Consider the following 15,755-nt stretch of genomic DNA (forward strand, 5'->3'; position numbering starts at 1 on the left):
TTTCCACAATCCCAATGACGTGAACGGTTAATTAAAAACAGCTATTTTATTCAAGTTCTCCGCATCCGGCTCCCACTGCTGTCCGTCCGCACTTCAATACAAACGTTTGGATACCAACTATCAGAAGTTAAAGCGTTTGCTGACTGATAGGTAACATAAACAACAAAAACTAAAAACAGCAGCGCAGTGCAGTAGATGAGTAAAAGGTACAAATAGCTCCCTGTAGCAAAACCATTTTCTTACTAATATTTATATACATCCATATGAAAATTGATAGAAAACATTATGTAATCATTTTTTGTCACTTGTTTACGTTGAAACTCGGTTTTAAAATGACAATCGGTCGAAAGGACAAAAGGTCGAAAGGTAAAAGGTCGAAATGACAAAAGGTCAAAAAGACAAAACGTTGAAAATGACAAAAGGTCGAAAGTACAGAAGGGCGATCAATAAATACTATAATATTAGTTAGATAGTTCCGTTAGAGGTAAAAAAAGATACAACCGTCGATTTCAATTCAAAGAGTTTAGTACTTTCCATTTTATTCCACTACGTATTGTTATCTTTGCAGATACGTATTTCGACCTCAACTGTGAGATCGTCTTCAGTGTCTCGTACTTGACTCGACTTAGATAAGAACTCGACGATAAAAAAAAACTTGAATTGTGCGAGATTGATTCTCTCCGTTCCAGTTTCTTGTTTATTTCGAGCTTTTGTCCTTTTCGACCTTTTGTTCTTTTCGACCTTTTGTCTTTTTCGTCTTTTTGCCCCGTACGACGTTTTTTCCTTTCGACGATTTGTCCTTTCGACCGTGTATCCCTTTTGACCTTTTCGACCATTTGTCCTGTCGACCTTTTGTCTTTCGACGTTTTGTCCCCAACCCACCGTATAAAACCAAATATATTTAAAAAAAAATCTTTTTTGATGAGCACGAGATTAGGACGAATAACTTATGTCTTACGTTTAATATTTCATTAATGTTTTAGAAAAATGTTCCTCTGTTAAAATTTTAACATGATTGGTTGCATTGGAACAAAACTCTAGAAATAAGAGCTACAAATGTATTTAATTTTTTTTATATGGGATGGTACATTTTGCCATCATTTCCCCTTATAGTGACGTGTGTTCACAGGATGGAAAACTTTTTCCGAACTTCGCTGTTCCGTTTCAACTACCTCCCTACCAACCATGCTCGGTGGCTAACAACAACCGAAACGGTTCCGTGCAAGGGTTCGTTTTACGGTCTCTCGAACAGCGGATCCATTTCGTCGGAAAAGTCGAGGTGGATGGGATCAAGATCCGAGTCAGCTTCGATGAATGACATTTCTGTAAGTTTACTACCCACCACTGTGGAAGTTGAAAAGAACGACTGGCATGGGTTAGGGATAGGGAAGGGGGCTCGCAGCAACGCGTCTAAAACACTGTGGTGAATCAAAACTTTTCACGGAGATGGCCAATAAAGAAAATACGAAATTTGATAGTGGTTTCACAGTGCAGTGATGGGGGAGGAGGCGAAGGTTTGCCCACGAAGACCCCATCAGCTGTCAGATGCCGTAAATTGGCTTATCGGGAGGCAGAGCGAGTGGAACCAAAGTTGCGTGGAGACCGAGGCGACGACGAGCTGCGGTGGAGATTGTTTTCTGCGGTTCTTTTTGGAACAAGCAATTATTACGCGATACCGATTTCAGGCCACAAAAAGAAGTTAATTGATTTTCGCATACCTTTGAAGCTATTCATACTTCCGGCAGCGTAACATGACTTATTTGCTTGTCATAAGACGAGTTAGTACAATCCCATTGAATTCCACCACTTAATTGTATCTTGACAGATACGTATTTCGACCTCAAATGTAAGGCCGTCTTCAGTGTCTCGTACTTGACTCGACTTAGTAAACTTAGTTAAGTCGAGTCAAGTACGAGACACTGAAGACGGCCTTACATTTGAGGTCGAAATACGTATCTGTCAAGATACAATTAAGTGGTGGAATTCAATGGGATTGTACTAACTCGTCTTATGACAAGTGAAGACATTCCACTAAAAAGCTCAAAATAATTTTCTTATCATGACTTATTTGGTTATGGATTCCGTTTTCATTCTTTATATGAGTAAATTTCAACAAGTAAATTTATACAATGTTCTTTTTTGCCTTTCTTGTATACAAAGTATACGTAAAGGCTATAGGATCACTCCAAAACCGAACTTTTGATAGAAGGCTCGGAGACCCATAGTGTTATATACCAATCGACTTAGCTCGACGAATTGAGGTGATGTCTGTATGTGTGTGTGTGTGTGTGTGTGTACAAAAATGTGAGACACACTTTTTGGTACTTAGCATTATTCGATTTACTCGCAACAAGTTGCAGTCGACGCGGATTGCGGTCTAGTTGTTTCCTATTGAAAATTGGCCCGATCGGTCATTGCGTTCCAAAGTTATTGAAAAAACATTGTTTTTCTACCAAGGGCCCCCCCTTGGGAAAAAAATTTCAAAAACAAAAAAAAAATTCAAAAATTGCAGCAATGCATTCAAATGACCGCAAATGCATATGAATTGATGGAAAAAGTAAAATCTATCCTCCTAAAGTGCTATTTCGACCTCTCTTATGTGTTTTTCTTATTTTTTTAATGCGCGAGAAAGGCACCACCAACGCTAGGTGGATTGATCTGGGTTTTTTATTAATAAGTATCAGTTCTTGCGAAAGTATTCATTAAATCACATTCATTAGTTGAGATAAAGTTATCATTCAATCCCTTTAGCACCATTTAACAACATCAATTTCGAATTGATTGTTTTATGTACCTTTACACTATGTAAGTTATTTATGTAGTGTAGGCTAAGTGATTAAAGTAAGCAAACGCTCAAGTACTATTATAGGATTATAGAATACAGTTTAACTTTAACTAGATTCGAACTCGATTATAATAACCTTACTTATAAAAAAATACAATAAGATTGGCATAAGAGTACCAAGAAGAACACTGAGTTTAATCTTCCCAATATGATGATCCGACATTCATTGGGTCAATCTCCCGGATGTGATCGGGGTAATCAAATCACAAAAACACAACGACAATGAAAGTGTCACTAACTTTCATTTAAGCGCCTTTCTCCGAACGTGTCAAAGTACAGCGACGAAAATGAGGGAAATGACTGTCGACTTCCGCCGGGTGTGAAAAAAAAACTGTGGCTAAACAGGAGAAAACTTCACCCAGCGGCAATAAAATGTCCATCATGTCTCTCTCGCACTCCGAGACAAGCATCTCTTCCACTTCGCCAGCTCTATGACTTTCAGACGACAGCAAAAAAAAGTGGTGCTTCACGACGAATGGTCATTGTGGCCATCGCCGTCGCTGTATTACTATTGTGGAATTGTGCGGATATTCATTCTTAGGGCGAAGGAAGCTTCCGTAAGGATGAAAAAGGGCCACTCAAATGATTATACATAATAAATCAAACAAAAACAAGCATCCAGCTCGGAGTTCCGGGTGTGTTTGGGGTCAGAGACGAGGCGAGTAACTGCAAAAGTTGGACAGTTATCTCGCTCAATTTTTTCTTGTAGCTTATAGGTTGCTCGTTTATGGTTATTTTATTCATTTCTATTTTTGAATTGGTGAAAAATGGATTTTTTTAAATCTAAGACTGGAATCAAGGAGCCTTTCTCTATTTAATTTGGAATGGCGTTCTAGGTAGGGATTTCAAAAGAAAGGCATGAGTATCACTAGTGTCACCCCGTACCCCAACACCAAGTAGACACCTTTACGTGGTTTGTTACGGAGCAAGGTCTACCACACTGTCCTTTAGTGCAGGGGTTCTTTACTCAATCTTTTTCTTGCGAGGTACCACTTCGAACTTTTTATGAGTCTCCATAGAGTGGGATGAAATTTTAATTATCTCTGAGCCTTTTGAAAGGAAGCTTCGGAGTCTCTTGAAAGTAGGCCTTTGCGCCTCTTGAAAAGAGGCTTCCGAGCCTTTTGAAGGGAGGCATTCAAGCCTCTATAAGAGAGGTTTTCGAGCCCCTTGAAATGCAACTTTATGACTACTTAAAAGGAGGGTTTCTTGAAAGGAGGTCTTATATAATCTTGAAAGTGGGCTTGCAAGCCTCCTGAAAGAATAATTCCAAGCCCTTTGAAGGGAGGCTTCCGAGCCTCTCGAAAGGAGGCTTCCGTCCGAGCCTCTCGAAAGGAGGCTTCCGAGCCTCTTGAAAGGAGGCATCCGAGCCTTTTGAAAGGAGGCATCCGAGCCTTTTGAAAGGAAGCTTCCGAGCCTCTTGAAAGGAGGCTTTCGAGCCTCTTGAAAGGAGGCTTTCGAGCCTCTTGAAAGGAGGCTTTCGAGCCTCTTGAAAGGAGGCTTCCGAGCATCTTGAAAGGAGGTTTCCAAGCCTCTTGAAAGGAGGCTTCCGAGCCTCTTGAAGCGAGGCTTCCGAGCCTCTTGAAAGGTGGCTTCCGAGCCTCTTGAAAGGAGGCTTCCGAGCCTCTTGAAAGAAGGCTTCCGAGCCTCTTGAAAGGAGGCTTCCGAGCCTCTTGAAAGAAGACTTCCGACCCTCTTGAAAGAAGGCTTCCGAGCCTTTTGAAAGGAGGCTTCCGAGCCTCTTGTAAGGAGGCATCCGAGCCTCTTGAAAATAGGCTTCCGAGCCTCTTGAGAGAAGGCTACTGAGCCCATTGAATGGTGGCTTCCTAGCTGCTTCGGAGAAGTCCAAGTTCGTTCGTTTAGTTCGCAAGTAGGCATCTTCAAAAAACCGCTCAAACCGGAGCTCACCGCTTGTCGATCAAAATTTTCCATCCCTTTCAACATCCGATGTTCACATCCGATGATCACCGCAACTGTAGAAAACGCTGGCAGCCCCCACTACTTTGGTGTCTATTGAGGTCACAGGTCGAGCAACAGGGGAATTTCGCACTTCTCTACGCTCCGAAGCAGCTGGCTCCGATCTTCAGTCGACACCAGGTATCCCGTTGAAACTGCTGAAACAGTAAAACCGAGTCAACTGGGGTTGGTTCCAAATATCCGTAAACAAAAGCATTGACTACTAGCAGCAGAAGACGTCGACGAGCAGTTCAACGCCATGCTTTATCAAGCAACAACCAATGATAACTTACCAAAGATTTGATTCGTCTGCGAAATGTCACTCGCAGGCAGTACCAGCGTCTGCGTTTAAGTCCCATTGCAATTGCATGACAAAAATTATTAAGGCCAGAATGGTGGACCTCAGAATCGTTTTTCTCAAAAGATCAGCGCTCTCCTAGATTGTCGCTCTCCATTCCACCTGTGATGCCATTTGACAACAATTGCTATAAAAATCGCTTGATACCTCCTGCAAAGAAGGCCTCCGAAAAAGGTCGTCGATTCGTCTACAGAATCTCATAAACATCGGTAGTGATACTTCGAGTATATGCAAAAATGCAAAAGTACGATCAAGAATCGTGTTTCATGTTTTTACAAAACTACTACGTAACGTTAATCACTAGTTCCTATGCTATGTTCCACTATGTTCCATCTACAACTCAAACTTATAACTTATGTGAAGTGAGAAACATCTCATTCCTCACTGCCCGCTGCACACTTATAAAATAACTTGTGCTAGTGCTTGTGACAGAGCTCTAAGCTCCGAGGCTTCCATGCAGTGGTGCAATTTATCAACAATGCCTGCTGAGTGTGATTATTTTGTTTTGTATTTTTCTCTGCACCTCTTTGCCTATGACGGTGCCTTTCAGTCAGAACGACAAAGCAGGAGTAGCTTAGCAAACTCGGTTTACCAACAGCGGGCTGAAGCTGATGATCATTCGGCACAAATTTCCTGTCATTGTCTTTCAAGTGATAGTATTCACTCATGCATTCATATAGGGCCGTCGCATTCTCACAGCAGCGAGTGAACTGAATAGACTGTCAGTGCGAGCTGCGTGTGCAATGAGAAGAAAGGTCTTTTGTTTACTTTATCTTTGATTGTTGCTGCTAACCATTTTCAGTTTTCACTGCTAGGAAGTGAGTGTGAAGAGGGATTGGTATCAATATTCAACAAATTTCAGTCACTGAGATTGAGAATTCGCACCACTGCTTCCATGTCCTGACCAAGCGGAAAAATCTAGCAAAGATCCAAGTCATTATCTTCCCGCACTCACCATCCCCCATATTTGTTGCAGCTGAGGATTGTACAATGCCTACCTTGGCTTGACCCTAGACAACAAGCTAATTTATCGCAAGTTGAAAAAAAAAACAGTGTCGAAGTACAATGTCTTGCTCAAGCTGATGAATCGTAGTTCGCTATAATAAGTAGCTGTCTATGAGCAAATTATCTTCCCCGTGATTGAATGTGTACGGCATGCTGGTCTGGGAGAGATGCGCCAAACCCCATCACCTGAAACTTCAAAGGTCCAGAATAAAATCCTGGCGATGATCCTTAACATTTTCAAGGACAACAATATCTAAGGTTTATTTTCTGTCCGAGATGAAAACGCTACAAAATGCTTTGATGAGAGAGATAGATAGGTTAAGGGTCTATCGCCAGTAGGGTGACCATATAAAATTTTTCCAAAGGAGATAATTCATCCAAATCGTAGCGAAAAAGGAGGACATAATGGTTGAAAACAAGGGAAACGAAATACTGAACACAAAATTTCCTGTGTTTGACTTTATCAGTTTTTTGCAGCTCTAATAAGTATGATTGAAAAAAGTTTCTTTTAAAGCAATTCGAATGCAAGGTCAATAATTTAATAATAGAAAAAGAACGAACATTTTTTTAGATTGCTCTAACAGCCTATTCAGATTACGAGTTTATTGACATGATAATGAGTATCTTAATGTCAAAGCTCACTCATCTTATTTTTATTTTATTTATCATGGTCCATTATCATCTCAAATACTTTTTAAATGGGTGTAATCTGGATAGGCTATGAAGTATTTAGGACAAACGTGGTGACATCACGAAGTTGTAAACGCATCATACTTGGCATTCATGCCGGTTGTTTTGTCGCCTCATATGTTCAAGAGAATGTTTGTACCGTTCTAACAATTCCGAGAAAATATCAAACGGTTGTTTCAAATCAATTAACTCATTGAATGTTCATTCTTTACATTGATTTCATTTGAAAACTCCATGGAATGTTTCAGATTAGAAAGCCTTTAAACGCAAATGTGTAAAACCATACGTTTCATTTGCGACATCCTGCATTGATTGTTTCTTGGAAATATGCAAAAAGGAGGACATTTTAGCGCAAAAGGAGAAGAGCGAATTTTTATTGAAAAATTAGCACATGTCTCCTTCAGAATACCATATGGTCTGGTCACCCTAGTTGCAAGGCATCCGACCAGCAGGCGCCAACCAAGTGATTAAATGTCTAATATGTAAGTAGTTAGGTTATCAAAATAATAAGTTAATAGAGCTCTCTGGGAGCCAACATGTAAATTAGAATGTCAACAAATTATGAAACAATAGAAACACCTCAACAGGGATGGGAAAAATCAAATTTTCAAATAATCGAGGATGCACAAAACTCTCGCGCGATAACAAATCCAAATAATCTATTAATAATAACTCGTTCGATAATTGTATCTCAACTCGAAGCAATTACCGTTACTTTCTGAACGTATTTCTCAACAAAACACCACCACATAATTTCAAACATCAGATTGAATTGCATTGTTGTTTATGCATTAGCATTGTTACGGTGTAATTCATAGAATATTGGACACGATTGTACGACAATTCCCCGAAAACCAATTCCCCGATTGCAATTTCCCCGAATGAAATTTCCCCGAATAACAATTCCCCGAACGTAACATTTCCCCGAATGTAACAACTCCCCGAATACAACATTTCCCCGAATTGTTTCCACAGTGCAGATAAAACTAAATCTGAAAAAGAAATCTGCGTCGTTTAACATATACCTAGTCACATAATTGGCTTTCGACATAATTTTGAGCTGCAACAAAATTGAGGGTCGCGGGCAATTTAGGGGAAGGGGGGGGGGCAATATGCCCTAGCTAAGCAAACACTGCTCTATTGGATTGTACGACAATTCCCCGAAAACCAATTCCCCGAATGCAAATTCCCCGAATGCAATTTCCCCGAATGTAACAATTCCCCGAATGTAACATTTCCCCGAATGAAACAATTCCCCGAAATGAAAATATCTCCTGCAAACACATATTTGCGATCGATTGTATGCGTCCAAACAGAGAAGCATTAAAGAGTGTCTTCTTGGAGATTATTACCGGAAGATAGTATTGAATGTTCTTGATCCTCCAAGATGTGTTAGTAAATTATAAAGATATCAGAGTACAGTGTTTCCAGGGTAGTTTTTTTTCTAGTAAATAGTGAACAATAATTCCCTTCTTAAGAACTATAACTTTTGAACAAAAATAATGCGTTTGTCCTGGATGGTGAATGTGATTCATTCTTCAAAAAGAATGCATCTGCCGGAATAATGCAATAGTAAAAATGTTCCTTCTTAAAAAGTGGGTTGTTTCCCAGAGTAATGAAGCAGTGAATGTTATTCTTTCTTTAATAAAATATATCTTCCCAGAATAAGGAAGTGGGGGATGTGATCCATTCTTTAAAAGAAGGCATTTTCACGAAGAATGAGAATGGTAGATATGGTCCATTCTTCAGAAGCAGGCGTTCGCTGTTTCCCCTTTGGGAAGCAGGTGTTTGTCCGCAATAAGGATGAATGTGATCTCTTATTTTGATGTAGGCTTTATTAGACCAGAATAAGGAAAATATATATTAGATCTCTTCTTAACCTTCCGAGACCCGCAAGGTCCTGGATCACTTACGGAGTCCCGTAGTTTTACATCAGGGCGAGTCACGGGAGCTTAAGCAATTGATTTCACCGCAAAACATTTTGCTGAATTCATTTTCGCAGAATAACATCTGATGGTATGTTACTCTCGTGGGTTGATATTTGATGGATTATACCCTTCCAGAATGTTCCAATAAGCAAATTGGCGTTATTGGCAAATTGGCAAGCATATAATCGATTATCTCCTCTCCTTGCATTATAACGGACAGAGTTTTTTTTTCAATATAATTCCTTTTACCTCATACCGGGTAGACAAAAGCATTTAAAGAAGGCATTGTTTCCTCCATTTGCATTATTCCGGGCAAACGAGTTCACATTTTTTTTAAATTCTTTATTAGGGTGTTTTTCAATCTTAAAATTAAGTTCACCACCAATAAAACGAGTTCAATTAAGGAAGGGAATATCTGCATTCTTTGTCTTATATAGTGGCTTCCGTTTTGAATGGGGCGCCCCTGAAAACGCGAGTGCATTTAATTTTGGATTCCGGGAGGTTTGACCTTAAAGAAGGCATTATCTGCCGCTAACCGCAAGTCGAGCACATCTGTATATCTGTATATGGAGGTCTATATACAGATGAGCTCGACTTGCGGTTAGCGGCAGTTATCTCTTCGATTTGTCTTATACCGGGCAGGTGCCATCATTCAAAGCTGGCATTATCTTGTCCCTTTGGTTAAGAAAATTATTTTGACCTTTTTGTGGAATGTCTTCACTTGTTATAAGACGAGTTTTTACCTTCCCATTTAATTCCACCACTTGATTGTACCTTGACAGATACGTATTTCGACCTCAACAGTAAGGTCGTCTTCAGTGTCTCGTACTTGACTGCAAACGTATTTATTAAAAAAAAGCTTTATCTCCTTACTTCGCGTTCATTCAAAAAAAGTATGCCTTCTTTCCCGGCTTTGTTTTCTTCTTCAATTGCTCTGCTTTTCATCTCGAACTTTGCCAACTTTCAACTTGGTGTTTGTATTAGCATTACCACGGTTATTAAATTGAAAGCTTTCCTATGCCCAACAGTTGCATGAATATGAATCTTATGTGGCGAGTACACTGGACACTATGCCCAAGGCTCCAAGTATGTTTCCCACCTGAAACCATCCTAGGGCGGGACGAGAATCGAATTTGCAATCTTCGGATTGGCCATCCTACGCCTTTGTTCACATGGGCAGTTGGACACCCATCGCTATGTACCGTATTCAAATATAAGAGGGAACCATTCGGGGAATTGTTATTCGGGGAATTTGCATTCGGGGAAATTGCATTCGGGGAATTGGTTTTCGGGGAATTGTCGTACAATCGCTCTATTGTCTTATTTGTAACGCTATTCATGGGTATTTTTACATTATGCATCAGTTAAACAAGATAGCCAGTTGATGCCATTCAAAAATTGTCAAAAATCTCAATCATATTGATAATATTCACATTTCAAATAAGTGGTAATATTCTGTTGCCGGAAAACTCATGAGGCAAAACGCCTTTTAGCTGGCAGCTCCTAGGGAACAAAGTATCACGCGTCGGCGAATCAGCATTCTAGTATGGATAGTCCGTGGAGACGCAAGTACTTTGTAGGTCATTGCCACTAGGGCGTTTTGCCTCGCCGAAATGATAGTTGTTTCTTCAAAATGAGGAAATTTTTGTTTTTTCCGACCTTCCCATGCACTTTTTTGAAACTTTCTTCGCCTATCCTACATAATTTTAGATCGTTTTGGGGCCTCTTCCCCTACTTAAAAATTGTAAAAAATAAGATGCTGGGTCATTGGGCCGAAGACCCTTATGCCGAACCGTCATTAGGCCAAGAGAGAAATAGTTAGTGAGAAATGATTAGTAAGAAGTGAAAAGTGAGACGTGAGAAGTGAGAAGAGCGTAATGAGAAGTGAGAAATGAAGTGATAAACGAGATGTGAAAAGTGAGAATTTAGAAGTGAGTAGTGAGCAGTGAGTAGTGAGTAGTGGGAAGTGAGAAGTGAGCCATGAGAAGTAAGAAGTGGAAAATGAGAAATGAGAAGGAAGTACATAGTAAGAAGGGAGAAGTGTGGAGTAAGAAGTGAGAAGTGGAAAATATAATGCGAGACGTGTGATGTGAGGAGCGAGAAAGGATGAAATACGACGGGAGATGTAGGAAGAGAGAATGGAAAAATAAGGAAGGAGGATAGAGATAAAGGAAGAAAATTAATACGTTTTCCGGTATAAGGCGTAGGATGTTTTTTTTTTGATAATCGTTTCGCCCGGTATTGGGAGGATACGAGTTATAATGCCTTATTAAAATGAACACTTTTGCCCGATATAAGACAAAGAGAGAAGATGGACCCTTCTTCAATTGAACACGTTTGCCTGGAGTAAAGCGAAGGAGATAATGCCTTCCTTGAATGATCGAGTCTAAGCAATGTAAGGACAATGTAGGAGATATTGCCTTCTTTAAATGAACACTTCGATGAATTCGATATTTTTTTTTCGGTATATATAATTGATATTTATTGCTAGATGCGATCTCATATATTATATCTATTCCGGGACGACTCGTCTACATCAAAAGAAAATACTACATTTATCATAACCTTATTGCAGGCAATCTCCTACTTCTGAAAAGGTAATTCCATTCTATTTTGGCTTATTTCGAGCTAACGCCTAACTCTAATGAATAGATCATATCTACCGTTTTCTTATACCAGGTAGATACATATTTTCAAAGAAGGAATAACATTCACTTCTTCATTATCCTGGGGAAACACCTACTTCCAAAGTAGATATCAAATAAATCCATTGCGTTACTCCGAGTAGAAGAAGGGATCACATTCACCATTGAAGTGATGAACTTCTTATACTTTCAAAAAAATCACTATAATAAAGAAATTGAAAAAAAAACATTCACCATTGCCTTATTCCGGGCATATGCATTATTTTTTTTAAGGATTCATATCCACGATTACAGTAACTTCCTAAGAAGGGACAGACCTTACATAGAACAGAAGTTTTATTTCACAAATTTTTACCATGATGCTTTTAATCGGAATTTCCGTTCGCGATTCTACTCCACCAAAGAAATTCAGCCTTTGTTCGACTATTTTAGAAAAAAAATTAACAGGAAAACACTTTAATCTAATATCTTTATAATTTAACAATAAGGAAGATCAAGGGCATACAATACTATCGAAAAATTTGATCATGTTCGGCATCTCCAAAGAGACACTCTGGAACAAATCTTTGAACGCTTCTCTGTTCGGGCGTTTATAGTCGATGACAATTATGCGTTTGCAAAAAATACTTTATTTTCGGGGATTTGTTACATTCGGGGAATTGTTACATTCGGGGAAATTGCATTCGGGAAAATTGCATTCGGGGAATTGGTTTACGGGGAATTGTCGTACAATCATTGGATACTAGTGATACTCGTGTTTTACTTTTGAGATCCTTATCTAGAATTCTGATAGAATCAAGAAGGGAAGTGGTCCTTGATCCCAGTCTTAAAAAACAAAAGCATGAGGATTACTACTCCTGGCCACACCCATCTTCACCGTAACTAGGAAGAGGAAGAAAGTCTTGATGTGGTTCTTACTTCAAGAGAGGCCACAGACATAGCAAAAACCTTATAACTACCAAGGAGTTGGATAATGAGGAAGGCAAGTAACCGTGGTAGATCTTACCCCGTAACATACCACGTAAAGGTGTCTACCCAGCGTTAAGGGTTGACAGCAGATTGAATTTCATTGTCGACATTGAATTAGTATTGGTAGGGTTTACATTTAAAAGATAATTTTGTGTTTTTTTATCAGTAGATTTCAATATTTGAGAAAGTTATCGTCGATGACAACTCGCCTAATGATAATCCAAATCATTATCGTATGAGAATGATACAGCACAACCCTGCACCTAAATTGTGAACCAATTGTTAACCAAAATAAGTCGAAATAAAAAAAATTATATTCTAATAGTAGGAGTAAGTCATATGTTAGAACTTCAGTACATATACACGGTTAAAATCAGTATTATCTTTTTGCCTCTCTCGTACAACAAAGTTGTACCGAAAAGCTATCATTTCACTCCAAAATCGAACCTTTTATATATGATGAGAGACCAATCAGCTCATCGAGCTGAACAAATGCCTGTCTGTCCGTATGTGTGTATGTGTGCACACGAAAAGCGGAAAAACGTTAGCCAACTTTCCTTATATTAATCTCGCAACAAGTTGCATTCGACATGGGACAAACCTAGTTGATCACTATTGAAAATAATTACAAACGGTCAATGCGTTCGAAAGTTATAAAGAAAATAGAGTATAGATCCATATAAGGTTGATTGGCCAACTTGATATGAAGTCGTAAGGTGCACAATTCGTTTTGATATGTCTCACAATATGGTAAACTTAAACGATTGAATCGAGAAAAGCATCATCACCGCTAGATCAAGCTGGGTTTTGTTGAAGACGAAGTTGATTAAGGTCGACCCCTTGAAAGTCGGTGTAAATCATTTTTCGAAGGGTATAAATACCGTGCCTTAGTACAGTCTACTTACTTATCTCCTAATCATGTTTCCAAAATTAGCGGACAATATAACTGAAAAACATATCGTCCGATTTTAACGCGGTTTGAATTTTTTAACTAAACACATTTTTTCTTTCATTGAACGTTTCTCTTTGTCTCAAAAAATGGCTCTTCCGTACTAGGTTTTATGTCCATTTTTTGCGTGCAAAAACCAGATTTTTATTCCAAACGTTGCCAATGTTTTATAACATAATAAAAAAAATTCCGAAAATCACCTTTTTAGGCAGCCAGATTTGACTAAGGGGGTCCTTAGTACAAAGTTGTCCACATCAAGATTGATGAATATATGAATAAATCACGACTACTTCATTTCTTCTCAGCCATGCACTAAACAAAGGACACGAGAATACTTCAAAATTTCAATGAAATGTATGCAGATCTTCTTCTTCTTCAATGGCTCTACATTCCAATTGGAACATGGGCTGCTGTTCAGCTTAGTATTCTATTAGCATTTCCACAGTTATTAATTGAAAGCTTTCTATGTCCGCCATTGCAAGAGTATGTATCTTGTGGGCAAGTACAATGGTTACACTATGTCCAGGGTGTCAAGAAAGTTTCCAACCCGAAAATATCCTAGACCGGACCGAGAATCGAACTCGCCGTCTCCGGATTGGCAATCCTACGCCTTTGCTTGCAAAGCTATTGGAGACCCCAGAATGCATACTGGTTTCGAACAAAAAATAAGGGATAAAATGACCATTTGCTATAAAAAAAGGCGATTAGTGAAGTGTTCTATAAGAGCCATTAGGGCTCTATAAGAGTCTTGGATTTCTAAAATGCTAAAATAAATCCAAAGAAACCCGATTGTTTACTATACAAGCACATGAACATGTATGCATTCAAAACAAACATGCTGGAGCCAACTACAGTAGCAGTGATGAGCGTGATGACGAAACACAGCCGAGCAAGAGTGGAGTGCCAATGAAAACGACTAAATTTCCTGTGGTTGTGGTGTTTACAGAAACAATTTACTTTTCCTGCGCTGCTGTTGTAATTCACCTGCTGGAACTTTCATTCTCTGGTGCAGTACACTCCGGGTGGCTCCGTTTCCGCCACACCAGTAGTTGGTCAATATAGCCCGCATGAATTTCCGGTTCCACTGGCACTGCCATAAAAGCAAAAGACGGATACGTGCTGCCGACCCTCACTACTGTCACTGTGAGGCACGATTCAGTGACAATCAGTCCACGATCCACCAGAGCAGAGTAAGAGTATGAGCCATTACTCCTGTAGGGGAGAACGGTCCAAAATGCACCCCTTAAGCTTTTTCGATGATTTCGCCCATATAAACGAAAATACCCAACCATTTCAACGTATAGGTGCAAAATTTACAAACCCAGCTACGTTTCACAATGATCTCCTATTCAAAACAATATCGTTTTCATGACTTTCTAACGCATGTTTTAAAAATAGGCCTGGGGCAAAACGCCCGAATGGTGGTCTAAAATGACTCAATTGCATGTAAAATGATGGTGAACGCATGGTTGTTTGTTTTTTCTCAATGGATTGAACTACAATCTTACGGATACGGTGGAAAAATAGCAAATCGGTGAATTTGAGTGAATATGAAGGGATGTTGCTAAATTTTTCCAATGGAGCTCAATGATGGATAACTAATTATGAATCGTAATAGTAATATTCGTTCATAAATGTACTACAATAGATTATATGAGTGATTTTATGAGTGAGGCCATTTTGCCCCAGGGGTGCATTTTGGACCGTTCTCCCCTACAGGCTGACACAGATATATGTAATAGCGAGTAGATAGCAATAAATAGCTACGAGCACGACACATGTAAATCCCTCATGATGGCAAAAGCTCGACAGAACAATAAAAGCGCGATTGGGAGCAGCGCTCAATGTTATTGTGGAGGAGGGCGCGTTTCAATGCTTGTCACGCATGGCTCAGTGGTGGACGGGTGAAGGTTACGTGGGATTTGAATACTTGTTGCTTTCGGTGTGAAACTCTGGCGTGACCAATGGCTATGCTGTGGTACCAAATGCGGGACAACGACAACAACAACGCAAAATACGGTGCAGGATTGAAATTCGAAATGATTTCCCATGAGGGTCCTTTGTGCCATTCTCGTTCAGCAAAGTTTCACCGAAAGGCCATCATTTCACTGAAAAATTATGTCTTTGAGAGAGGTAGGTTGAATATTCTAGAAAAAAATCTTACGTAATTAGACCAGAAATAAACAACGCAGTCTAGTTTTCTACAACATTACTTATTTGTGTGAATTGTACAAGTTTTTGTAATGGACAAGCTGAACAAAACGCAAGACAATTAAGACATAATTCCCAATTAACTGAAATCCCGCAAGCTCCGCAATTCTGAGCCCTTGGTGCGGTACGGCAGCCAGTTTGTGCAAACGCTTATATTTACTTCAAGAAAATACCGCTCCTTCGAAGCGCGAAGAGGAAATGA

The 15,755-nt window shown here is 39.4% G+C and overlaps 1 protein-coding gene across 5 annotated transcripts in view; it reads right to left on the bottom strand.

The window, feature by feature from the left end:
• Positions 1-15,755, bottom strand: part of LOC134213488 (tRNA-dihydrouridine(16/17) synthase [NAD(P)(+)]-like) — a 359,207-nt gene that overhangs the window by 174,245 nt on the left and 169,207 nt on the right. The window lies entirely within an intron of this gene.

Source organism: Armigeres subalbatus, chromosome 2 (assembly GCF_024139115.2).
Source record: "Armigeres subalbatus isolate Guangzhou_Male chromosome 2, GZ_Asu_2, whole genome shotgun sequence".
In the NCBI taxonomy this organism is placed as follows: Eukaryota; Metazoa; Arthropoda; class Insecta; order Diptera; family Culicidae; genus Armigeres; species Armigeres subalbatus.